General features: G+C 40.4%; 1 protein-coding gene, 1 non-coding gene and 1 pseudogene across 4 annotated transcripts in view; all 3 read left to right on the top strand.

Moving 5' to 3' along the window:
• The window catches only part of LOC111320842 (uncharacterized), an 81526-nt gene that overhangs the window by 42079 nt on the left and 12010 nt on the right, over positions 1 to 27437 (top strand). The window lies entirely within an intron of this gene.
• LOC148718349 (SCO-spondin-like) lies at positions 2481 to 26291 on the top strand (annotated as a pseudogene). The gene is made up of 24 exons (XR_015993817.1): positions 2481 to 2745; positions 5524 to 5682; positions 7545 to 7888; positions 9361 to 9610; positions 10389 to 10559; positions 12711 to 12881; positions 13770 to 13940; positions 14159 to 14329; positions 14603 to 14773; positions 15077 to 15247; positions 15514 to 15684; positions 16042 to 16212; positions 16596 to 16766; positions 17054 to 17224; positions 17330 to 17497; positions 17888 to 18061; positions 19223 to 19393; positions 19913 to 20086; positions 20522 to 20692; positions 21408 to 21578; positions 22232 to 22408; positions 23472 to 23815; positions 24082 to 24331; positions 24694 to 26291. The product of XR_015993817.1 is annotated as an SCO-spondin-like (transcript).
• On the top strand, positions 22789 to 22862 carry Trnas-gcu (transfer RNA serine (anticodon GCU)). The gene has a single exon. It is a non-coding gene; the product is annotated as a tRNA-Ser (tRNA).

Here is a 27437-nt window from a genome sequence, read left to right as displayed (position 1 = left end):
CAGAGTCAGTGGATAACACTGCACAGTACTTTTATGAGAGTAAACCTCTGAGAACTCTCTTGAATTTAACCCTGTGTGTTTTGGCTATACCGCCACAAAGTGGATTCAGATAAGTAGATTGCAAAGCTTCCGTCCTCAAGAATGGGCGCCATCTTGAAAAGATTATAAGAACTAATTTTTTTTTTTTATATATAACATCACCCACAAAGAAATCTGACGATCGTTTGTTGTTCCCGTAAGCTTTAAGTTACTAAAACATAAAACTGCATATAGTCACGGAACAGTTTCGGGAAAACTGAATGGCGTCAGTCAGAAGCCTAGTTGGTTTCTCACCCAGAGGAAAGATAAACAAGGATCCAGAAAGGTCACTGGTTGACGGTTGAAAGTCGGGGAAATGAGATTTTATGGAAAGTAACCTTGTTCAATTTGCTTGATTTATCAACTATTTTGAAGGTAAACTGCATAGATCAATGGATCACAGAGTCGAACACTATGGTTGCTCGCAAAAAGCGCAATTGTCTGGGAAGTGTAAAACGACACAGGGAAGCTCATTAAGTAATTGAAAATGTTCCCAGCTTTAAGGAATAAATCTCTTGATGCCGTTGAAAGTAATTAAGATTAGTGACAACAGATGCGCTAACGATAGGCTTTGTCGATTGATATGCTTCTAGAAATGTGCAGTCACTGGTGTGATGTAATATTCGTTAAAGTTGGGAAGTCAGTGCATTTAGTTGAAATGATGATCCAGTATCCAAGAATAGCTGACGCGCCAAAGATGCTGTGAAAAACTGATAATACCTCCTCTGCCGCAAACACGTGCGCATGTTATACGAGGTTAGACCTTCAGGTAATTATGAATAGGCTGGTAAAGCAATTTTCCTTCAATTACGTAATTATGTGGTAGAGCCAATTAAAATTTGTGGGAGTCATAATTGTGCAAAATAAATGATAAATTTATTAATTTAGTAGAGTACGTGCGGCGATAATTATTTCCATCAGGGAAAAGGACTCGAGATCAGAAGGTTCGTATAGGAGTTTTTATTCCGGTTACGAGATAAGGCGTGAATTTTGAGTTACGTAGTAGTAACAGAGAAGGAGGACTCTTCTTCCCATCACAGTTTCCGAGATCTCAACTAACTGGCTTGGGCAGAAAGGTGTTATTTGTTACGGTGTTTGTTGCCAGTACATACTCCATAACAAAGATATCCTTTGTACCCAAGCCAGCACCACAGTTTCTCTAGAAACCTGCCTCCTTTATTCTGCTGTACAGTTGAGCTCCTATGAAAAGACCCGAACACATGGCCATGCATCCCGCGTGTAAGAAACTATTTCAGTTTTATTGATTTAGCGGACCCCCTTTGATAACCCAAAGCAATCAACAGCAACAATATTGAAACAGTTTGTCGGCTTCGTTCTGAGGAAAAAAAAAAAATTGCTAACCACAAATTTGGCCCCAGAAATAAAATTGCCTTTGTCTGTTTGCGAAGAATTGTCTGTTTGGTTGTGATAGCAACATCGATGATAAACCACACGCCCGACTGGCTGGCGTCTGGCTCAGATCAAGTTTGCAGAATCTTTATACAAGTTACACTTTCTTTTTAACATTTCTCAACATCAACCTTTCAGAAAGGAAGTTGATTACATTCTTGGTGCACCCTTGAAATTTAAGAGTCTTTCTCAAAATATAAAACGCTTGAAACACTCATCACAGGTACAAAAGAAAGCCAAAAGGTCAAAAGAGCCTACTTTGAAACTAGATCATGTTATGGATGGCTGTGATCATAAAGAAGACTATGTCGATCACGTGCATATTTATCAGCTCATGGAGAATTTGCCGTATACTGAAGAAGAACGACTGTGTAAACATTGCAGTGCATATCGTACACATTAGCATGCAGCCTATACGAAATTGCATTCATTTTAATCGTATGTAGACTATGGCCGGTGATATTAGTACTTCAGTGATAAATAAAAGTATAGAGAAATGTATGAGCTAGTCCCCAGTACTTTTGGATGTGCGGTGAAAACAGATTTTATCATGAAAACGTCAAGTCTCAGCAGGTAACTTCTCTAAGATTGGATCTCTGTTAGCTATATTAAGAATGGCTGGCCATGAAAACGTCCTACCATTCTACCCGATGATATCATACCACAAGTTTACACTCCTCATAATATATTCATTCATTTCATACACAGTGTTACCGAGTCCTACAAGGCAACCTAACTAACTTGTCAACATACACTACTGATATCATTACAGGGAACATGCCTTTTTCCTGCTTCATAGAGGAAATCCCAATTTGAAGGGTCTTACATTGGTGGAATTTTCTAGTTAGGTTATATTAGACCAGAGCTTCAAAAGGTGGCCCATGTCAATGTCGTTTGTGTACAGCGGCATAAAAAAAGACAAGAAATTTAAATTTATCACAAGTTAACGGGAAGATCACGAAAAGAGGTTGACAAATGACCTCCTACGCAGTCAGGTCAGTTGTTTCCTAATTAATTGGTCACCCTACGCAAATACCAAGCTGAATGGGTGGGTTCCATCACTGTCGATGCTGACATTTCACGATCTTGCATGCAGATATCTATATAATCCGTTCTAATCTTCAGTGGAGCAATATTTGCGTGGCCAAAGGTAGGCCTACGACGAAGCGAAGAGAAGCATGGCACTTTCAAAGGAGATTTTTGGGTTTTGTTCCGTCCTGTTTATCTTACTCAAGGCACGAGCTACCACTGGAATTTGTGAGTATTCATGCGTTAATGAACTTCAAATTGTTAATGGAGGTAATATTTGAAATCTACGTGCACTGCACTGGCCTTGTGTAGTCGTGGTTTGTCTACGTGACTAGCCAATCTGAGAGTTCCGAAACGAGCTACGTTAATTAGAACTCAGTGATAGTCTATTGATCCACTCTTTCTAAAAAAAAACTGCTATAATTTTCATAAATAATTGATGAGACTCCTGCTGTACTTGTCGCCAAACTGGAAAACGAAGGCCTGAAGCCAGCGACTCACAGTTATTTTGCAATGAAAGTAGATTATAACAGGGTCTTTTTGTTTCTTTTTTTTTTCCATTATTTTTTTTGGTCTGAGAAAAAGAACGTTTCCAACTCTGTGGAATATATTTAAGAGGTGTTTATTGAACCGGACATCAGACTAAATGCTAAAGTTGCTACATGGTTATCATTATTTACGTTGAACGTGAAGTTCAACTTCTTTACTAATTTGAAACTAAGTGCCGCAAGTATATTTTCGACTCTGGAAAGATGATACTGGCGTGAAATGGAAACCTTCAAGTATACAGTTCTCTCGTTGTTTTTTGCTTTGGAACAAAATTCGTTGCTGATAAGAATTTCGTCACTGTCACTCATACTCAGAGTTCTTCCCAATTTTTTTTTTTTTTTTTTGTTCCTGAGCAGGGGAAGAAATATTACGTGAGGAATGTTTGGACTTAAAAGTTAAAAGACGCTTAAGAAGAGACCGAAAAAATAAGCTAAGGAGTCTTAATGCTAAGATAAATAGTCTTCTTGAGCTATAAAGCTAGAACAACACGATTTTTATCCACAAAAATGCAGAACTTTGATACGGAGATAACGAAGTATTCCAAACACGGGGTGAGATATCAAGTCGCAGCTTGACAGACTTGAAAATATTCAAATTACGAGTGGTGCTTCCCCTGGGGACGCTTTCTATCAAATACAAATTTTTGAAACTCTTCTTTGGCTTTTTTCAGTTGTGAAATTATGTGAGGATTTGTTGCATAAGAAAACCTCTAGACAGTTATATGTCGCTTTTGCTGAGAGAATGTTTCATTACACATGCGCATTAATAAGGCCTCTTGCGAAGGAGAAGCTATGAAAATTGTAGAATCTCAGGGCGTACACGTTTAGCCAAACTTGCGCAACTCTCGCCAAAGAAACATTTGAACTTAAGACTTCTTCAGATCGTCACGAAAGCGGAAATTATTCAAACGATTCGTGTTGGGGCGGGATTTTAAAGTTAGCTCTTCAATAACTGTTAATGGTCATTTGGTTTTCTTAAATCTGACAGCTTTTAAAGAAGCTGATCAATTTTGAGATCGCCATGTGATATCACGCGATGGAAGACACCTGATTGCAAAGGTCTGACTATCAAGGTTTTTTGAATATGCCGTCTGCCGAAAGGGCCTGTTGACTTTCCTGACACCCAATTACTTTTCATAGATTTGCTAGTACATTATGTGACTCACAACTACCGTTAATTGGAATCAAGAGATTCACCTTCACTCTGAATACAGGTCCGATGTTAAAAGATGATATAAAAAAGAGCAATTCACGAGTTTTACTGAACAAGCGATATCGTTAGTCTTCAAATTTAACTGTAAAAGGAAAAAGGTATCAAACTGTACTCTGCACTTTGCGTAGGTTCATGTTATGTCGTGGGACTAGCTTGCTGAACGACTTTCAGGGATAATAATGAAAGCTAAGGGCATGCTCGGTCAAACACGCCAACGGCGCATCGGAAGTATTACAGATTATCTAAAGCAATACAGCAGAGAACCAAACAGCGAAAGCATATTTGGTTTTCCTTTGTAACTTACCGGAAGCTATTGGCTATTGAGTGGATTAAAAGTAGAGAGATAAAATGTTCGGACAGGAAGTTTTGGTGAAAAAAAAAAAGTGGATGGATTTTATTTTTGTGAACATTGTGACCCAAACATGCAATTAGCATTGCACCGGAATCTGCAAAATTTAAAAATGTCAAATTTAACTTCTGAGGGCCGGTTATTTTAACAGTGTTACTGAAGACAATAAGTCATGGTCAATTTAGCTGAACCTTTTATCTGAACACTTATTTTTGTGGACAGTGTCAGAAGGGCCGAAAACTGGCAGTGGAAGGAAATTCATTTATTGAAAACAACTTTCTAAGAGATAATATATAGTGAGGCCCACTACTTGCGTAAAACCGCGGTTCGGGTTAGACCACTTGTTAACAACCGACCCCTAGACACTTTGGAGTCGCCATATTTGTTCAAAAAAATCGGGAAGGGATCGAGCGCTATGTAGATCAGTAACGGACATAAACGAAACGTGGGAAAAATGTCATAGTGAATCTAAGGAATGGGATAGGAAATATTTCGCAACAATTACAGTTTTCTTCTTTCTAGTTAGCCTTCTTCTCTTCAATCGCATCATAAAGAGACCTGAATCTTCTCGCCTAAAAATTTAAAGGGAAGTTTGTTTGCCAATTCATAGGGAGACAATGGTACAATGTATTTTCTGCCATTTCATAGTAACCTATTTACGCCCTTCCTCACATCACCAATTGGTTATGGAGTAACGTGATTGTTTGGGGAGTCTGGTTGGGAATGGAATCGAAAGAGACGAATCAGAAGAGGAAAGTATTCCTAATCCATGGCATGAAACTGGTAGGCATGAAAATTCTGAAGAGGTCATTTGGCATAAAGCTTGTGTAACTTAAATTAACATAACAAGTGATTTTGTCTTATCTCACTTGAGTTCCACGATTTCTTTCTTGAAGCAAAGTCAACTTGCCCCTCTGTTGAAATTTCCGACATCCCTTGTCCACGAAATCCCAATCGCTGTTCCTCAGACAAAGCTTGTTCAGATGGACTAAAATGCTGCCCTTCCTCTGAAGACATGGGTTGCTCTCTTCGATGTGTTGAACCACGCGACCTCGGTAAGTAAGGGTCCAATACCGAGGAATAGGGGAAATTTATGTCGGTATGCTTGTTGAGGGACACAGCAAGTTGCATTTGATCAAAGAGACAATAATACATCACGATTAAGTGTCTGCTTCGTATTTGAAGGAGAAGAAGAAGTAAAGGCTTGAAGTCTCAAACTCGTCTGAGTTCATGAGCTTTCAAACAATTTTAGGTGGAATTTCTTGCGAATTTTCTGAACATCTCAGAGATCTAAAAGTAATTATGGCTCAGTTGTGTGGTAGTTAAGGTAAACGCAGTTTTACCATTCTGAATTTACAAGTACGAAATGATCTTTACTCGGAAATTGCAATTGAAGAAAATTCAGACAAAATTGCCCGGAAAGGAAAACTAGGGACTATTATTAGCTAAACGCTAGTACTAGGTGGGTAACAAAGCCACAAGTTGAAAGTGAGGTGAAGTCTTATAAGGACCTTAGAGAACCAATCGTCGACCTTATAACCTTGCATGCACTTTGTGTTGTATTTCGTGAAAATTGACACGATTCTACAATGATTTTTATTTTTAATTGTTCATACCTGTGGCGTGATCACTTGGGAGTACATAATGCAGGAGGGAATCTCCTTTGGGACGGACAAGTGCCTTGTTACGAAAATATTTTGTGATTTTTCCGTATTTTTTTTTTTTTTTTAACATCGTCATTCCTTACATTTACTACCGCAAATCCTCTAATAAGCCACCCCCTATAATAAGTCCCCCCTCTTTAGAGGAATAAATTTATCAAGCCGCCCCCCACCCTCCCCTCTATCAACCCCCCGCACCCCTCCCCCTCTAAAAACAAAAATTCAAAGTAACACTCCTGGTCAGTAGGTACGAAAGATTTATTCAAGTACTGTAATTTAATCATACAACTCATCAGACTTTACTGAGGATTTTGAATCTGCCAATTTGGTAAATGAAAAAATGTAAACTGAGAACAGTTTTTGAATAAGTACGGTACATTATATCCTATTGTATCCTGGTAATGAACATTAGGTTAAATTAATAAGCCCCCCCCCATCCCCCCTCAAATAAACCAGCCCACTAAATTACCTGAAATAAATAAAATAAATAAGCACACCAAGGGTCTTAGTAGAGGATTTAAGGTATATTTTAGCTGTTTACGAATCGTTTGAGCTTCTTAAGCGTCCATATGACTGTAATATTTTAGAAAGACTGAAAGCCAACAGTAATTTGTGTCAAATGACCTGAACGTTGACACTTTGATGGTTAATAAAATCGCGGATGTACAGGTGTACAAAGAATGGCGATTATCGCCAGTTGGTAATTGAAAAATCGAAACTACTGCTGGCCTTTGTGTGTTTTTGAAATACTTAAATGAAAGAGGCTCAAACGAATCGCGAGCGTCTAAAACATTAAAAGAAATGAGGAGTAAGTATGTTCCGAAAACCAGACAGAAAATTCACTTCTTATTTTCATAACAGTCCTCTTGGTTTCAGGTGCGTAGCGTGGTCATTTTTTCAAGTACGCACAAGTACATATGATCTAGAAACCTAAGTAAACTGAGCGAAAAATACTGCGTTCTTTATTTCTTGTTCGAAATAGTTGTGTGAATGCAAGCAAAGAACAAAGCGTCTTGCCCTTATTTTGAGCAAACTTAGCGCAAACACAACATTGTTTTCAAAATTTTCTGGTCACTTCAAGTACGCACGTGCGTATATGCGTATAGGACGCTACGCGCCTGGGTTTATTATCTTAAACAACTTTGCCTCAGTGCCACTGGCAATATCAGTCATTCTTTAATCAGTTTCGAATTTTACAAGTTGACTCAGTTCTTTACGAACCCCACACTAAAGATTGATTCAATATTCCAATGCAGAGGGCTGCCCCGAACCCTTGGATTTCGCTTTCGTGGTGGACACTTCAGGCAGCATCAGCCGTAGTAACTTCAAAAAATTGAAGGCTTTTATCGAGCAGATGATCGATGGATTCGACATATCAGAAGAGGGTACCCATGTTGCTGTAGTAGAATACAGCACCAGTGCGTCTGTCGTGTTAAAGTTTGATCATTTCAAAGGAGTCCATCTGAATGCAGTTAATCTAAAGAGGAAAGCCCGTAAAATTCCCCACAAGCGTGGATTTACTCACATTGATAGGGGGCTGCATATGGCAAACACGGAGGTGTTTACTGTGAAAGATGGCATGAGGCCAAATGTTACAAAGGTAAGAAAACAGAGGATACTGCCAAGCAGGTTTTCCGCACCCTAGGATTAATGACCGGTTTTGATTTCGATGTCACTGCTTGAAGTGTTATCGGAGTTGTAAACATGAAAGTTTTCCATTTAAGAGGTGAACTTGATTATAAGTCATGAAGGTGAAATTGTTCCTATTTCAACAAAGTTTAAACCCTAAGTGTAATCGATGAGATAAACACTTACATTAACTTTAATTCAACATAAATTTCCTTCCTGTCAATTCTTATTACTTTTCTTCTCCTGATTGATTTTTATTCCTTTTAAGGGGAAATTCTATCCTGGTCACTCACGGGAATTTCATTTTTTATCTTTTTTATCTACTTACTTCAATTAAACAGATCTTCAAAAAAAATAACAAAAATAAAATGACAATGAATAATTAAGTACAAAGTGATATCTGCATAATCAGACCATTTTGCACAGGATACCTAGATTCCTTATGAAAATTTACTGCCGTGTACGGGGGTGAACAATTTGAACCTTGCCTGGCGAGGGTGGGAATTTGAATGGGAACTGTTGAGTCTTTTCAGTGGAATACAAGTGCCTCATCTTAAAATATGGAGGTATTTAAAGGTGAATAATTCACCTTTGCGAGCAAATTGTTCAGAAGAAAACGTTTACATGGTCTAGGTTTTAAAGTTTCGTCAAAGTACAGAAAGTCACATTCGCTGATTTTGCCTTCTATAGAAAGAAAAAAGAACAAATTTTTGCCGCGGAAATTTGAACAAAACAATCTTTAAAAGTTCTAGAACTGAAATGGGGGCGCGCCCAGGGAGGTGTTAAAGCTTCAAATTGATCGAAGAATCATTAATGGATAAACGAAATGAATGAAACTGCACGAGCTCAAGATTAAGCATCTTTTTCTTAACAATGTCTTAGATAATTTATCATTAATTTTCAAGTCCCATTCTCTCATATAGAAATGAAAGGAGAAATATGCTTCAGAAACGATACCATTCGTATTTTCCCTCATTATTGAGTTACCATTTACGGCATTTTGAGTACCCAGAGAGACACCTTACCTTAACAAATTTTTTTCAATTATGACGGTTTACAAAACTTCAACAGTGGAGACCCCCATTTCGATAACGGCTCATCAATCTGGCCGGCCGCATAATCCAAAGCACTGCTTCGGTTCTCAAGCAGTTGCTAGCCGATGCATCGCGAAAAAAAAAACAACTCCGTTTGTGTAGCTCCTTATTTTCCAGACAGATCGTCGAGGGATGGAAAAAGAATAGCTAGACCAGGTTGCGAAGAAAGGTGTAGAGTAGCGATGTTATTAGTTTTCTTGAATTAGAGACCATCGTCGTAATTGACAGAAAAAAAGATGTTTTTAAAGGGAAATTTTAAAAAAACAACAACAAATAGGGATAGGGAGCAAACTTCTTCAACCATTGTATAAGATGTAAACTAAAAACTGTATTTCCTATTTTTGCTTAGATTGTTCTGGTTATGACCGATGGAAAACAGACAGTGGAAAAAGACGGAGCTCTTCCCTCTGACATTCTCCGCGACGCTGTTCAGCCTCTGAAAGACAAAGGCATTCGTGTGATATCTCTGGGTGTTGGCAAAGGTTACGAATTGTTTGATCTTGTAACCCTTGCCTCCACGGATTTGGATGTGTACACGGCTACATTTTTTGAAGAGCTCGAAACTTTGGTTACGGACCTGACAAAAGGAAACTGTCCAGGTATAGCCCTTCTTTCAAAATAGACCATAAGAGATACTTTAGGTGGGGTTCCAAAGAGGTTATTTTCTTCCTCTAAGTTCCCTCCGCCACACCCTTTTTAAGGATGAAGTGTCTCTCCTTTGTTTATGCAATGAAAAGGAAAACGTATCAAAAATAACGCCTAAAAAAGGGGGTTTGAGAAAGACTTCTCTATCTTTCCGCACGCAGAAATTAACACAATTTACCACCTTCGAACAAGGTTTTCTTTAGTCCAAGTAATTTTTGAAAACATGCAGACCTAAGTAAAAGTATTTTAACTTCACTTTTGAAATTTTGTCTGTTATCATTTCTGTATAAACGCCACCCGATAAAAGAGACTGACTATATTTCGTTTGTCAATTGCCTAGATTTACATAACAAGGCTCAAGATAAATAGGAAATGAATGATTAAGTTATGTCTGGTGCTTTAAACTCTTTAATATCAGATCTTTTCTAGAGGGCAATATTTAAAAGAGCTCTGTCTAATTAATTGAGCTTTTAACTCCGTAGGGAAAACAGCACAACGTTTGCTTGATAGAAATAGACTCATCAAAGTTAGAGGAGAAATTAAAAGATATCAGATTGGCTTAGAATAGGAAATATTACGACATGCATTGTAAATAGTCAACAAAAAAATTACGTAACATTTGGTAATGCACACATTGAAACACAGCGTCTCTGGGTCACAAGGTCAATCTGCGTCCTGTTTGAGGGTTAAAGGGCTACGATATCTTATAAAATACTCAATTCTATACCACAGTGCATGGAAATTGGTCTGACTGGGGAGAATGGAGTAACTGTACAGTATCATGCGGTGGAGGCGAACAGACACGTTATCGGGATTGTGACAATCCTCCTCCGGCTTACGGGGGAAGAGAGTGCCTTGGTGTCAACAAGGAAACACGCCCTTGCAACGAGTTACCGTGCGCCGGTAAGGATCTGATTTAGCTATGCCGAGCCTCACTGAATACGAATATGAAGAAAGGCTCTCGATGAAATGAATTTAAGCTAAGAGATTGTAGCCGGCTTACATCCGGTTATATTACCTGTAATGGCCGTCTGCGCATCAGTGAACAATAGCTTGTGTGAACACCCACTGCATAGGATTTTATGACCGTTGGTGATTGGTAGTTCTAACTCTACTCCTGATTGGCCAAAGGTTCTAGTTTATTGTTTCATGTCAGATTCAACATAACGTCCAATGCGTCGGGTGTTGAATTCATGGGAAAAAGCGTTTACTGAAGTCAAATGGTACTTTGAAATCGAGAGTCTTTTGCCGGAGCAAAAGGAGGCAATAAGAGGTTTTTTTAGTGCAAAAAGTGTGTTCGTTAACCTGCCTACAGGATACGGGAAGTCTTTGATAAGGGAGTTTAGAATAAACGACGGCTGAACTCAGGGTAGTGCACGAAGGAATATCAAGATTTTGCAAAAATCTAATTTGGATTTGCTCTGGAATGTTACGTGAATTGTTACATGAATTAGTGTTTACGGAGAGCTGTGTTGGATTGGGGCGTATTTTGAGAATCTTTTGCACTCTGAATCGATGAGTAGTTGTTAGAATCAGGCGTTATAATTGACCGACGAACTTGGTTCGGCGTTGAAGTCGCTAACACATTAGGGAGTTTAAGCAAATCACTACGGCTGGCGCTGCTACGGCTACCGGAAGTAAAATTGTCCAGAAACGAGTCATTGCGCATGTCAGTGGTTCCCATCCAGCCGTAGCGGGAAATCCTTCTACGCGATTGGGAAGGTTTCGGCGTAGTCTTTGGTACGTGAACTTATCTCGCTTCTTTCTTCGCTTTATACATTCTCCTGAGCAATTTTAACTGTTGAAATACACTTAACATCTTTAAAAATAGCTTATCGGGAATATTTATCAAGCTTGCTGTCCCTTACCGAATGAATCTGCCTTTATTTTTGCCGCCGGGTTTGTCGAAGGATCGAAGCAGTGTGCACATGGAGAACGCAGCGAACGCAAGGAGAAATGCGTAGGTAGAAAGTCTAACTTTTCCTTTTCAAACCTGAAAGACTACTTGAAATTCAAATAGCTGAAGCCGAGGAATGACGAGGGTTATGAGGGACCGTGTAGAAACTTTGCTTTGGTGTTTATAAGCTCCAAATTGGCAATTTTACAACACGTAAGCTTAAATATTTTAATTCACTCATTCACTGTGCACAGGATCGCTTACAATTTTTTTTTCCAAACGTTAGAATCCCTCGTCCCTTTAAACGAAGTCATTTTGAGTTTTTAGACGTGCAAAAACTACCGCGAAGACGCTTAATTTATTGGTTTTAAACTTCTCAGCCGTGCTAGGTTTGCAGTTCGCGTTGCTTAAAGTTGAATTTTGGCGGGCTACGGCGACGTACTCTCCCCAAGCCTCGTCAACCACGATAGCCGTAGCAGCGCCAGCCGTAGTGATTTGCTTAAACTCCCTATTGTCAACTTCAATGCGGCTCTTCTTCGGCGTTAACTCGTTGGCATCGCTACATGCAGTCCTCTTACGTGTGCCTTGAAGAGCTTCATTGTCTGGTTTGCCACCGTAGAGCGCGTATTTCTGATTCTACTTTTGCTTGTTGATCTATGAGTGATCTTCGTTTTATCGATAGTTGACGACTCGACTTGCAGTAAACTTCTTTTGTCCGTAAGCAATCGAGAGGCTTCCCAACTCACATTTTACATCGAATTTAGCTTTTCCGTCAATAAGATATCTTTGAGTGTGGTGTAAGTCCTTCCGAGAACACAAAACACAAATTATTTCCATATATAAGAGAACAATCATCGATAAAAAACTATTTCTACTCGAGTTCTAGCTAGGTGAGGGGTGAGAAACACGTGAAACGACTCAAAACAAACATCATGACTTTTGAGTAGACCTGGATCCGAGATATATGACCAATCAGATGGCACGTAAGAATTGGCCAATCACAGCGCGTACTCAAATCGGCGTACACTCTCACACAAGAAATCGTGCGCTGTTGCTCAGACGGAGTTTAGAATAAACGGCGGCTGAACTCAGGCTAAGAGATTGTGGCCATGTGAAACTTTTAAGTTTTAGAAACAGTCATGTGTTTTATTCAACAGTTGATGGAGGTTGGACCGAGTGGAAACCATGGGAAATTTGTCCAGTAACGTGCGGAGGAGGAATACAGAATCGTTATAGAACCTGCACAGATCCTCCACCCGCTCACGGAGGAAAAGATTGCTCCGGGGAAGGTGTACTTACTCGTTCTTGCAACGAAGAGCCTTGTCCAGGTAAACAATTACCAATCTTCTTATAACCAAGACATGCAGAACAGCTCTTATCATTAGCTCGTTTACATGTTTGGTTATTCTAGCTTTCCTTATCGATTTTCAAATGTACGTGTTCCAGCCTTGTCACTCACCTCTTTGACCTAGGAATCGATCAATCAATAAATAAATCTGTATCAAAAATCGATCACTTGATCTGTCAAATTATAGAAAACAGATTCAAAATAAAGATAGATTTAAAGACTTCAGATCACGATCACTCATTTCAGTTTCCAAATGTTATTTAGTAGTTTTGAATATTTTTGGTGCTATGCTCGTGCTGTGACTCAACATCCTCCAGACTACTGTAAAAGAGGTTTCCGCGGTCTAGGATCGCCCAATTTTTACGTATACCTATTTTCTTCTTCTTCTTTTTTTGCGGGCGAACCACACTTACTAGGTAGAACGAAGGCGATTGACTTGGGTTCGTAATCGCACCAAATAGGATAGTCCTTTGACCAGGAGGCATAGATAGTATTAAGTAGACTGTTTTAGATATAGAAACCTTTTATTTTGTTCGTCAAGTGATGATCAAGTTGTACGAGGTGCATTTTGACCATAATCTAATCGCAGTTAGAGGTAATTTCTGCCTTTTTCAAATGAGAAAAAGAAAAATCAGCAAACGAATACACCTTACCGTCCCTAGAATATGTCTAAATAGGCATACAGTATTGCGAGGATACGAGGTTTGGTAAGCTTCCTGCTTATGTATAGAGTCGAATGGAAGTTCATCTGCAATTGAGAACATTTGTAAAATGCGTCTTTCCTTCACATGGGTCCTATGGATGGCACAATGTACGGAATAAAAAGCGTATACATTACTATTACAGTGGCTGGTATTCTATTCTGCAGTTCATGGAAACTGGGCCCGATGGGAGGACTGGAGACAATGCAGTGTGTCGTGCGGTGGAGGAACACAGATTCGAAGTCGGACCTGTACCAATCCTCCGCCAAAATTTGGTGGCCGAAACTGCAGTGGCGAGAGTCAAAATGAGCGGTCTTGTAACGAGCAACCGTGTCCAAGTAAATAATTTATTTTTGATTGTTTGAGGGAGGTTCTTCTCTCAGTTCTTCACACCTGATTTGCCTTTAACAAGTTCATGCAATTTTCTTTTTCTCGGAGTTCACTTCTATCACCTTTCGACGATTTAATCCTTTTATACACCATCGTTGTGATCTAATTGTTAACATAAAGCAATAAATACAACCACCACTAACATGGAATGTTATTGGATGCACAGTTGATGGAAGGTGGACGAGGTGGAGTGATTGGGAGGCTTGTGCCAAATTATGTGGTGATGGTACTCAGTTGTCCCGTCGGTCATGTACTAATCCTTTCTCTGAGTTTGGAGGAGCTGACTGTGAGGGAGATAGCATACGGTCAAGGCCGTGCAAAGAATAGGAATGTCCTGGTAAATACGATACCCTATGCATGTTACGAAGTGAATCATGCTTTGTTTGTTATGTTTGAAGATTCTCAATTCAAAAATGGCGAGTTATTAAATAATATATTCCATTTTTTTCTCTTGAGCACTCAGAGGTTTCTCTTTGTCCCCTGGTTATGGGTTGCGGATAATTTACTACTATTCGTTTCGAAATGTAAAGCAGTGGATTTGTTGGTTTGTTTTGTGTGTTCTTCTTGGGCTGATAAATTCTTACCGCTGATGCGTAATTTTGTTGCACAGTTGATGGAAACTGGAACGGTTGGGGAGACTGGGAGGTCTGCAGTGTGACGTGTGGTGGAGGAATTCAAAGCCGTACTCGAACGTGCACCAATCCTTAGCCAAGATTTGGAGGCCGTGACTGTACTGGAGAAGAATTTGAGGAACGTCCCTGTAACGACAACCCATGTCCAAGTAAAAACTTCCACTAATCTATTTACCACTGTTATTGTACGCCATCATCTCTGTAAATTTCGAGACTGGTTCTTCTAACACTGCCTAATGTTTTTGTTTCTTAATCAACAAGTCAAATAATTTGTACTTTTAAAATATCTCCGTACAAAGGAATGAACGAAGCCTCAGTGCTCACATGCACATTCCCTCCACATTTATTCCTTTATTCTTTGATCACTTTCTGAAGTCTGAGAAATGCCCTTACTGATGCCTATACGTCAAAAGCTGACTCTAACCATCAATTCCCTGTCATTGAATGTGTAGTTGACGGTAGGTGGACAAGATGGGGAGACTGGGAACAATGTTCCATGACATGTGGTGGTGGAGTTCAAGTGTCCCGCCGATCATGCACTGATCCTGCGCCGGCGTTTGAGGGAGCAAATTGTGAAGGGGACAGCTTGCGTTCTCGATCCTGCAACGAGGAGGAATGTCCTGGTAATTACGTATAACAAAGCGCACACTTCCCACAATTTAGGTTACAAAATGAAAATATCATGCTGTTCATGTGTGTTCCTGGAGTTTTACTTTGTGCAGTTAATTGATTCAAATATACCATCATGCCTCCTGGTCATCAGTTGCAAGCCCTCTGCATGCGTTTCGTGTAGTATTCCCTATCATTGTTGTTTTTGTTTCTGCATGCGTATGGTCCACCCAAAGATTAAGACAAACGTATTACAACGATGGGTTCAATTAATCCACAGTTGATGGAAAGTGGACTGACTGGGAAGATTGGGAGCTATGCAGTGTCACGTGCGCTGGAGGAACGCAGAGTCGATTTCGAACTTGCACCAATCCTCCGCCGCGATTTGGAGGCCGGAACTGCAGTAGAGAAGGACAGGAAGTCCGTTCTTGCAATGAAGATCCATGTCCAAGTAATGAATTCTTAATTTTTCTCTCGAAATATACTTGAGTATTTTTCTCAAATTTGTAGGGAAGTTACTTATTATTCGAGGTACACAAACGACTGCGGCACCATTTCTGTGTATCTTGTTGACTTTGAAGGAAGGTTAATTCAAGAAAGCTAGGGACAGGTGTTTATCTCCAACTGTTTTCGCTGTTAGTGGTTACATTCAAGTTTATGCAGCTCCACTAGCCATCTTTACGCTCTTCCACCGGTTATTGTAGCAAACTGATATTTTAGACATTCGGAGATGAACTGATATATGCTATCATGGTTAAATGAGTTGAGCGACTTCTGACACAAATCCCTTATGAACGCATATTTGCAGTCGACGGAAGGTGGACAAAGTGGGGAGCATGGGAACCATGTCCAGTATCGTGTGGTGGTGGTATTCAGTTGTCTAAGCGGTCTTGTACCAATCCTGCTCCTGCTTTTGGAGGAGACGACTGCGAAGGGGACAGCGTTCGCTCAAGATCCTGCAACGAACGAGGATGTCCTGGTAAATTCGATTGACAGACTTCCACTCTTAATTTTCCATTTTATCGATTATCACTCCCATCCTTACAAACAGAGAACCATTGTCAGTTTGCTACGTTTTGCATATTTGCCTGAAGTAACAGATGCTTTTATCCAATGAATCTTCTCCTATCTCCCATGGCGACTTCTCCATAGAAACAACATTTTGTAGCTTTGAAAGAAAGCTACCATGTGCTTTTAACTTAAAGCGATTCTTCTTCTTATATCTTAGAAATTGCTAGTGATAATTTCCTCGGTTTTTTTAATTGGTATTGTTCAACCTTATCCTTATAGCTACAGAAAGGTTGGTATCATTTGGCTTTTTTTGCTCACCTACTTTTCTAATTTGTTTTTCGTTCGGTTAAGCTGACGGAAACTGGTCAGAGTGGAGCGAGTTTACCCTTTGTTCCGTTTCTTGTGGTGGCGGAAGACAAAACCGCTCCAGAACATGCACCAACCCACCACCGAAAAACGATGGAAAATACTGTGCTGGAGAGAGCAGTGAAATACGATCCTGCAATACTCTACCATGTCCAGGTAAGTACTTCAACACCAAATTCTTTAAATTGTTTTTTGCTACATTTCCGAAATAGTTATGAAAACAACAGTTATGTGAATCATAAGATTGCTGTAAAGTGTACAATAAATCGCCTGGCCTAGCGCTTGAACAGTTACAGCAGCCGTACGTTGCACAACAATAAGAAAAGAAACACGGACTTTCGAAAAACCCGCCAATACGAACAATCAAATAAACTGGTCTGACCAAGGGTAGGGTACAAAATTTTTCTTGTGAAGTCATATATACTTCCTTTCTTATGTAATAGTCGACGGAGGATGGTCATCGTTCGGAGAGTGGGGCTCATGTTCTCTGACATGTGGAGGTGGCGTTCAAGATCGACAAAGAACTTGCACCAATCCCCCTCCAGCCCACAGCGGTAGACCTTGCGACGGTTCCAGTGTGGAAACCAGATCTTGCAAACAATTTCCATGTCCAGGTAATTTGAATAAAGCACACCAGCTTAACCATTCTTTAATCATTGGTTATTTTTCATATTATATATAATATATATTATATTTTACAATGGCTTTCCCTTTTTCAGGGGATGGGAAATGGTCTGCATGGAAGCCCTGGTCTCCCTGCAGTGTGTCATGCGCATTAGGAACTCAGAGTCGATCTCGCACTTGTACCAATCCTCCTCCAACCTTTGGTGGTAGAGTCTGCGTTGGAAAGAGTGATGAGACCAAGTCCTGCAATAATGGACCTTGCCCTGATAAATAACCTAATTCATTGGGATTTATCATATATTTTTCCCCTTCTGATTATTTTATTCGGGTATTCATTGGAGGGAAACCCAGGTTTAAGAGGCCATCCCAAATACATAGCTTATGGGTGGGCAATTCAGATCGGGAGAGTTTAGTTACAGCGAGGATATGATTTCACTTAATTAAGAAATTGGAAAATAATTCAAGATGTAAGTTATTTACTCCTACATAACGTTAGGAAATGGTGACTAACTGGTCTCATTATGGAAAAATGGGAACTCGTTAGATGAAATAAACTTATCTTCCTATTGTAAATAATTTATTTGATTCATTTCTTTTCAACCCCCCCCCCCCCCCCGCCTCGTCACTCAACAAAAACTCAAAAATAAAACTAACAGTGAATGGAAGGTGGGCAAGATGGAACCCATGGAGCTCATGCCCGGTGAGGTGTGGGGGCGGAACTCAAGTACGTTTACGATCCTGCACTAATCCCCCAACCGCCTTTGGTGGAGCAAATTGCATCGGAGAAAGACGGCAGGCTCAACCATGTAATGTGCAGCCGTGCGAAGGTAAGGTTTACTTTTTTTCTCCCTGACTGAATAATTTGTATTACTTTATCCTGAAACGAACGACTTCTATAAACTGAGACACTGAGAACCTTGTTAATGGCATGAGTCGCTTACAAGTCCTTTACATCACACTTGGGGGTGCATTCAACCCCAAAATCTGCATTAAAGCGTGAAATCCGAAGGTTGTGAGTCAGTGTGGCCGAGTGGTTAGGGAACTGGGTTTGAAATCAAGCGTTCCCGTCTACCAAGCTTCTCACTGAATTTGTTCTCGGATGCCCCGGGTTCATTTCCTTGGCTGAGCTTTGTGTATCGCTGACTGGTCTACCTCCTGCCAGCTGGGATTTTTCCATACACTATGTTCATGTACAATGTTTGTTTTTTCATTTGTTTATTTCCCATTTGTCACATAATTTGTAAAGCACATTTGATCATATCTACAAGCCAATTTGCGCCTTGGAAACATTATTAACTGATAATTTCTTACTTAGTTTGCTTTCTGACGAGGGACTCAGAGTTTCTTTGAGTCTTTTTTGAGATGAATATTTCACATCCCTTTTCAAGAAACGATGTGCTACTTCTCACTCATGTCCAGAATTGCACACAGTTATGAAAACGGCAAACTTGCGTCAAAGCGAACTCGGCTACGCGGAGTTGACGATTTTGAAGAATTTTTAGTCAGATTGACTATTTCGTTGAAATTTCGCCATATTTGAATCTCAGGACATATCTCTTCTCTTTTTTTTTTAAATAAGACTTTAATTCGTATTCATTAACCGCCTCCCATTCAGCTCAATGGATAGTGCATTGAACTGTTGTGCGGGAGGTCGAGGGTTCGAGCCCCGGCCGGACCAACAGTCAAGGTCTTAAATAATTGAGAATAATATGCTGCCTTTCTATAACATCAAGAAATGGTTAGGTATTCTAGTCTTCTCGGATAGGGACCAATAAATGGAGGTCGCGTCTTCTGCGGGGTTAGGGGTAGGGGACGTTAATTTCCCACGCACGAGATTACTGTGTAATGGAGGTCCTCCCCTGGGGTGGGATGGGTGGGTTGCTGTCTTGCGTTTCATACATGAGCCTCTGGCTAGGGCAATCTGGGTACCAAGCCTCACGTAAAGACAATAAACTTCATTGATTGATTAATTCATTCATTTCACGCAGTTCATGGCAACTGGGCACGATGGCAAGGCTGGAGCATATGCAGTAAGAGCTGTGGTGGAGGGGATCAGAGCCGAATGCGAACTTGCACAAATCCTCCACCTCTTCATGGTGGCAGGCAGTGTTTAGGAAGGAACAAGGAGACTCGCTCTTGCAACAGGCGGCCATGTCCAGGTAAGAGCGAATCCTTCGCTCTGACAGAGGGCTAATGGTCGAAACTTCAATTTACGGTGACCAATTATCGTTACAACTGAGTTGCTAAAGCTAAATTGTCTTACATTACCCCCCATCGACGCAACACCACAGTTTCTTAAGAAACTTACGCCTTTTCAGGCAAATCTTCCTAGAATCTTCATAGACCTTTCCTGGGTTGTCTGACTCCAAGGACTATTTGTCCGGTGCGCTCACAATGCCAATATTGTTACCAGCGCCACAAAACTAACCAATCCCAACCGCGAAACGAAATATGATTCAAACTGATTACAATGGTTAGGAGAAGGCAAGTAAATTTTATCGAGTTCATGAGCGACTCATCCCTTTTTCCCTGGGATTGGAGTAGCCAGTATTTTGTCTGTGACTTAGTGACTCAAGTAGTCGCATTGCAATTATTTGAGAATATCCGCACCGCCATTTCATGAAGTGAAGATAAAAATACAATTATATCTTGATTTTTTTTCTTCCTAAATGAAACAGTCGACGGTAACTGGGCTGACTGGAAACCATGGAGTAGTTGTTCAAGGTCGTGTGCCGGAGGAAAACAGATCCGTTGGCGTTCTTGTACCAATCCCCAACCTTCCAGTGGTGGATCTTGGTGTATTGGGAGTCGACAGGAAACAAAATCCTGCAATGAAGATAAACTGTGCCCAGGTAAATAAATTAAATTAGTTCGTAATGATGGAAACCTTGGACTGTGCAATGATGGTTTTGAGAACCAAACTTAGGATCAAGGAAACGAATGATGTGCTTCCCAAGAACTGCTTTGAACAATTTATGTTGTCAACTTAAATTTGCAAGTAACTAAACAATTTAAGGCTACCCTATGTTGAATTCTGCATCTTGAATTCCGTAAGGATAAGCAATTCCGCCAGTATCATATGTTTTAATAGAAAAAAAGAATATTCATCTCATTCCTCCAAGAGAGAAAGGTGTATATGAAACCACTACCACTGAAATAAAGAGAACGTGTTCATGCTCACAGCCACTTACTATCTTTCTATCACTTGAGACAGAACAAATACCACTTTTCTCTGTTAGCTCAAATAACATCTTTCTCAGTCGATCTATTTACTATTCCCCAATCAGTTAATGGTGGTTGGTCCTTCTGGGGTTACTGGGGTCGCTGCTCAGTTTCCTGTGGAGCAGGAGTAAGGCATCGAGCTAGAACTTGTAACAATCCCCCACCAGCACACGGTGGAGCACGGTGTCGTGGAGAAAGCAAAGAAGTTTCTTACTGTGAGAGTTCATCCTGCCCAGGTAGCTAACACGACACAATTTTGACTCTATTTTCACCTTTGTTTTTCTTTAACCAAGGACTACATGTACAATGAAGCATGGAGCTGTACGGAAATCGTGTCATTGATATATATGTTTGAACATGATATTTACAATTTGTCTGAAAATTTACAGAAAAAATAAACGATATTGTTTTTAAAGAAGGTTAGAGATCCAGCCCTTGGTAACACACCCTTCCCCTACATAAACATTTAACGTACCTTACATCATACACCACTAAAGTCTGTACATAATGTGTTACGCTTTCAGTCTGACGAAGGGCTAACTTTCGATACGTCAACTGAAGGAACTGTTTACGATGGCCAATTTACATTATCAACTTAGTCGATAAAATCAAATAATCTTGTAATACCATAATTTGGTTATATCAACTAAGTTGGAATTGTAACTTGGCCACCTTAAAGAGTTTAAAAGCTGACGTTCCCTTTCGCTCTGACGAAGGGCTAACACTCGAAACGTCAGCTTTTTAACTCTTTACGGCGGCTGATGTACAATTTCAACCTAGTTGAAATAACCAAATCACCTTGTTACTCCCACCGACGCAGCACCACAGTTTCTTTAGAAACTTGCCACCTTTATTCATTTATCTTGTATTACCCCCTTCCCCGCTCACACCGACACAGAGCCAGAGTTTCTTTACGGAAACTTACCCTTTTTTTCACTCATTGTTTTACAGTTGATGGTAATTGGAGTCAGTGGGGTCGTTTTAGCCGATGCTCAAAGAGGTGTTGGGGTGGAATAAAGCGTCGTTACAGATTTTGTTCTGATCCACGTCCATCTAATGGCGGTAAGGAGTGTCCGGGCGAGGGAGTGGAAGAAATTCCTTGCAACACAAGACCTTGTTCAGGTAATAACCATTATGAGTCCTCATTGAGTTCTATTGAGGACAATCATCTCTTGATTAGACTTGACCTCCTCAAGGATTCTTCGAACAATCTACATGATGATCGAGTGAGCTTTAGATATGAATGTCAAATTGAGTGAAATAACCTCCTCGGTGTTTCAATTAACAAATGGTAAACACCACAGCGTACGCTATCAATAGTGTATACTGTGGCGTTCACCATTTGTTTTATAACATAACATTGATACATGGCAACAAAAGAGTTTTCTTTTATTTAACAAATCTTACGTGACCAGTAAAAACAAGTGCGCGCGGAAAACTAGTCTTAGCATTTGCTCACGTCGGCAGCGTACACCCATGGGCAAATGGTGGATGCTGAATTGACCAATCAGAGCGCGCGCTTTACTTTGGTTATGTTATAAAATCCATTAACAAGGGAGCGAATGTACGTTTAACCATGTTTGCAGACCTGATACGTTTTACATTACCTGTCAGTATAATGCAGGTCACATATGGACTTAATAAACGCTTAACTCATACAATAAATTACAACCCACATAACATTCTTAACTCGACTTTATATTCGTTTTGCACAGTTAGCTTACAATTATTGACTAGTTATGTAATACATCCTCGTTTTTGTTTTCATTTAACAGTAAACGGAAACTGGGGCCGATGGGACAATTGGAGTCCGTGTTCAGTAACTTGTGGTGGCTTGGGGCTGAGAATAAGAAGAAGGCAATGCAACAACCCCCCTCCATCGCACGGAGGCAGATATTGTCCTGGAAGCAGTTCATTCACGGCTTCCTGCGCCGTTTGGTTACCTTGTGAAGGTAAGTCTGGCAGGTATTTATTCGTAAACTGGAAGGTGGTCATTATTTTGGCTTGTATTAAACCCTTCGAAGTGATAAATCAATTGATTTGAATATATGAAAATCATTATTCATCACCAGCCCCCAGTTGACTCGTTAGCTCAGTTGGTAGAGCACTGCACCGGTACTGCAAAGGTCGAGGGTTCAAATTCCGTGCCAGCCTAAATTTTTTTTCAGGCCTTATTTCCACTACTACGTAAGTGGGGAATATTACTGCGAGGATCGCTTTCATACATTTCATGAAACCCTAGTATACACATATGATTTTCATATATTCAAATTCATTGATTTATCACTTCGAAGGGTTTAATATGAACCGATATAATAACCAACTTCCAGTTGGCTTGTTAGCTCAGTTGGTAGAGCACTGCACTGCTATCGCAGGGGGTCATGGGTTCAAATCCCGTACGGGCCCGAATACTTCTGTTTTGTTTTTGTCTTTTTTTTCAGGCTTAGTTTCCTCTACTACATAAGTAAGGTTTATTAGTGCGAGGATCGCTTTCATACATTTCATGAAACCGCGGTACACATATATGATTTTCATATATCCAAATTCATTAAGAAAACAATTGGTATAAAATATCTGGGATTTATGGCCCTGATCGTCCTTAACTAGAATGAACGTTTGTCTTAGTACGTATCTTGATAAACGGGTAGGTTAAGTCAGTACTCGAGCCGAGTGGCTCTGCAACCTGAGCTTACTCCGGGTTTCATAGCATGAAGTGACAAGGATTAATGCCAGTTCATCGCAAGGTTACCCCCCACCCTCCCCCTCTCCCACTCCCCGGCATTTCATCGGCTTACCTGATAATTCACTTGTTCTCATTTATTCTCCTGGGTGGAGAGAGAGGCTCTGTGAAAGTTATCCAGTTACACAACACAATGACCTGGGTTGATCTCCAATCCGCACCACTCGACCCAGACTCCAGCGCACTAACCTTTGTGCTACCGTTTCTCCTAAGTAGGCAAAGCCTTTATGTGATCTGAGTGAGTTCACACTTATTACGCTGTTTTGTTTTCCTAGTAAACTGCAATATCCCTCTTGACTTTGCTATCATCGTGGACACATCTGGCAGCATTTCTAGGAGGAACTTCCGTCTTCTTCAACGGTTCATTCACAGTCTGGTGGATGGCTTTAAAGTGGCTAAAGACTACACCCATATAGCGATCATTGAATACAGCACCGCTGCTTCTGTGCAGCTCCGTTTCAATGACCTGTCTGGAAGAAATCTTACTAGAAACAATGTAAATAAAAAAGTGCAGAGTATGCCCCATAAAAAAGGGTTCACTTACATCGACAAGGCATTACGTAAGGCAGACCAAGACGTTTTCACATACGCCGCTGGCATGCGATATGATTCGGATAAGGTAAATATATTTGCTCACGATCACCATCGAGCCTTGGTTTTAAGGAGTAAGCGACCAGTACTGAAGTTTGGAAAAAGTGCTGATTACGTTTCAAACAAGCTTCCGCTTAAAAAAGATTCTGGTCAACCGCGGTGAATTGAGTGCATGTGCAGAGAAATTCACCATTTTCATTTCTGTCTTCTGTTAAGTTTTTCACTCATTGCGCTTAGTCTTTCGAATAAATCAGTCCACAAACATTTAACGCGTTTGAAACTTAACACTTTTAGGTGGCACTCGTAATGACGGATGGGGAGCAAACAGTTGAAAAGAACTCTACGAAGTCAGACATCGAGATTCTTACCGAAGCCTCAAAGCCTCTTAAAGATAAGGGTGTGCGCATTATTTCGCTTGGAATTGGAAGACGGGCCAATAAGAAAAGTCTGGAGGCCATTTCCTCAGGAAGTGACGTGTACTCTTCGGAATCTTTCTCTAAACTCAGACTACTAGTGAGAAAATTAAAGAAAGGAACCCGCCGAGGTGAGTACAAAGGAATTATGCAGTCTGTCAGTACTAGCTATTTTCAAGACAGTTGTACCAACATTATTATAACTTGTAGCCTGTCCTTGGCATTCAGTGAGTAACAGTAGAGCGAAGCAGTAAACGGTTCAACAGTTGCGGCGGAGTGAAGAAGCTAGGGATGCGAAGGTTTCTATCGCTTCTATCGCACAGTTTATAATCGCGTTTCGTTTTACTAAACGAACGCCTGGAACAGGCTATATAACTTCGAAATGCGATGAGAATGCTTAGTTTCATACGCAGAACATTTAAAATTTTCTATTTTAATTCATTTATATTTAGGTCACTGAATACTCACTCTAATTTTCTTTTCTTTTGTTCAGCGACAGCGACAGCAGCAGGCTACAAATACGTGAGAAGGACGAAAAAGATCTAAAATCATCGATTATCGATCGTAAATCTCTATCTCTGCCGTAAAACAAGCGAACCAGGGAAACAAACAAACTTCACAGCACCATGTGTAGGAGCTTCTGTGAAATACAAGTTGTTTTTGTCCGGCACAATATTATTATCAATGTAAGAGATTAACAAACCACTAAATTGGTGCAATATTCATGATACAGTACTTGTGGACCAGTCATTATTTATCGCATATAAGGGGGTGGGTGCTTTTAGAGGGGTCCTATGGTTTTCAAGGGGAAAGGTGGGGGAACAGGGCACTATAGAAAGTTGACTACCAATGACAAGGGATCGAGGGATCATCAGGATGCTACAAAGCTTTATGGGGGGGGGGGGGGGGAATCAGGCTACTGTAATCCTCCCACCTCCCTCCTCCCGTGCCATAAGATAAATGATGACCGGTCCTTTGTGGTGACAATAATAACGATGATAAAAAAAAGAATGCTAACGATAATAATGGTACTAACAATAAGGTAGCTAAGCAAACGGCTAATAAGGAAATGCAATAATTTATTGTTAGGACTTTAAAATTCTCAAAATCAGTAAGTTCTTGATATAAGTCTTATATCACAATTGCGATGTCACACGGCGAACTAGTGTTCTTATCTTCCATAACTTTTTTTTAATCGTGACACCAGTGGTGTTGTTAGATCTTTTCAGTCTAGTGAGAAATATATTATAAGGGATAGAAGGAATCTAGTGCAGAGGGGAAGAAGGAGGAAAGTTTTCCCTGCTTTTATATTGCGCCTCTCACCGTGAAACAGGCTGGTAAATTTTTGTACAGTGTATGTCTAGTAAGTGCAGTAGAATGGAGCTTTCGAGGCAATGCGACGTAATGAACGCTTATAATATTTGGAGACAACGTTACGTTGGTGGTTTTAGAATAAATAAACGTAAACTGCAAATCCCCTCACGCGAAACCTGAACTGGCGTGAAAATGAAGTGTTTATTCATCGCCAGACTAAAATTGAAGTGCTCTCCCAAAATTCGTTAATTATTATCTTTTCTTGGAAAGAATAATGAAAAACTGGATTGATATTAATAACATCGAGCACTCCCAACTGTTACGTACCTACTGCATCTTACGCGGTCTGAAACCCAGCAGTAACCTCTTAGCTGACTATGGACTCCACTCTACAAGCTCTGTGGCACTCTTAATGGTATGTCCTGGGTCCCTTTGACCTTAAAGTAGTTATATATTTTAAATATTAAGGTCTTACATTCGGTAAAGTTTTCAAGAGGAGCGTGTGAGTGTTTCTAAATATTTGCTTTTGAATTATTAATAAACAATAAATACAGAGAAGTAAAAAAAAATGTACACTTGTCCAAGATGAATTTTCGAGTGAATATCACTAATCAGCGACTTCGGCATTGATCACAGTGGGCCCACACAAGCGGCGTGTCTGGTCGTTTGTTCGAAATATAAAGAAATGTATGGGAGAATATTAAAGAGTCGTAATATCGTAACCTTATATCAAGGAATGTCTATGTTAAGGCTCAAAATGAATGTAAACCTACCTCACTTGCTGTGTATTTGTCGTTTCTGTGGTTCTAAATGGCGAATTTCAGCGATTTGGTAGATTTTGCGTTGACTTTTACTCTACTGTATAAGAAGGAGACAAGGGTGGAAAGCTCATTATCGACCGCTCCGCTTTCGAAGCCGATCTTCACCCAGAAATTAGAATAACCCGGCTTCCAAATCGAACACCAGATAAACCAAAAGGTTGACGCTTCTTCTCGTGTCATTCAATCGAAGATCCATTCAAAATCCAAGCGCTAACCGCCAAAAAACTTTCGAGAAATGCAGCTTTCCAAGCGATCGGCATCCGCGGCACAGATTTGGTGTGCCAGGGAGCAACCGTCACGCTGTTTGCTCCACACTGATTGGATGATGGTAAACGATGCCCTGTTTCAAATGCCTCCTGTGAGAGGGGAGTCAGGGGCATATTCGCGCCGGCGAATCATCTACAGACTAGCCTGGTGTGAGGTTTATGGCGCGTGACGGAAACCCTACACGACCTCGAACCTCTTTGTTCGCGTAACCCAATGAGCTTTGAGTTGACAAAACTGCGAAAACCCCTGTGTTCCCGCCAGCGAAATCTTCTCTTGGTTTGTATCAGAAATATATATGTAGGCTATCGTTGCAAGAAATGCGTTCATTTTTTGGATGAATAATTGGAAAGAACAATCAATTAAAATGGAAGCAGAAAGTCCATAGCTTTTTCTTTCCTCTTGGACATCAGGATTTGTCATTTTTCTTAACGCAGAAAACATCGCCAGTTCAACGAGGGGCCGTAAGGGGGGGTCACGCGCACAGTTCACGGCAATTGAAAAACGCAAATCACGAAACACGATAATTAATTTTCGAGTTTCACGGTTCACGGAAAATAAACTTACACATGAGAAAGACTTGTCGCCTTACCCTATATATATAATATTGTTGACAGTCGTTTTAATGTATTTCAGAAAGCGCTCAACTCGTGATTGTATCATGAGTGGTAATGTCAGATTCGGTTTCACAGCTTTGCTCTGCAGCAGACAGGCAGTCGCTTAAGATTTCAGTCTCTCGTTGAATTCTTCAATCTCTCTGTCACTGTGCCACGTCTCCAAACTCGTTTGCAGACGCTGCTGCCTCAGGGCAATTGTCTTGAAATCTGTAATTGCAAGG

The sequence above is a fragment of the Stylophora pistillata genome, chromosome 12 (assembly GCF_964205215.1).
Source record: "Stylophora pistillata chromosome 12, jaStyPist1.2, whole genome shotgun sequence".
Classification (NCBI taxonomy): domain Eukaryota; kingdom Metazoa; phylum Cnidaria; class Anthozoa; order Scleractinia; family Pocilloporidae; genus Stylophora; species Stylophora pistillata.
This window is presented reverse-complemented; position numbering and strand designations above follow the sequence as displayed.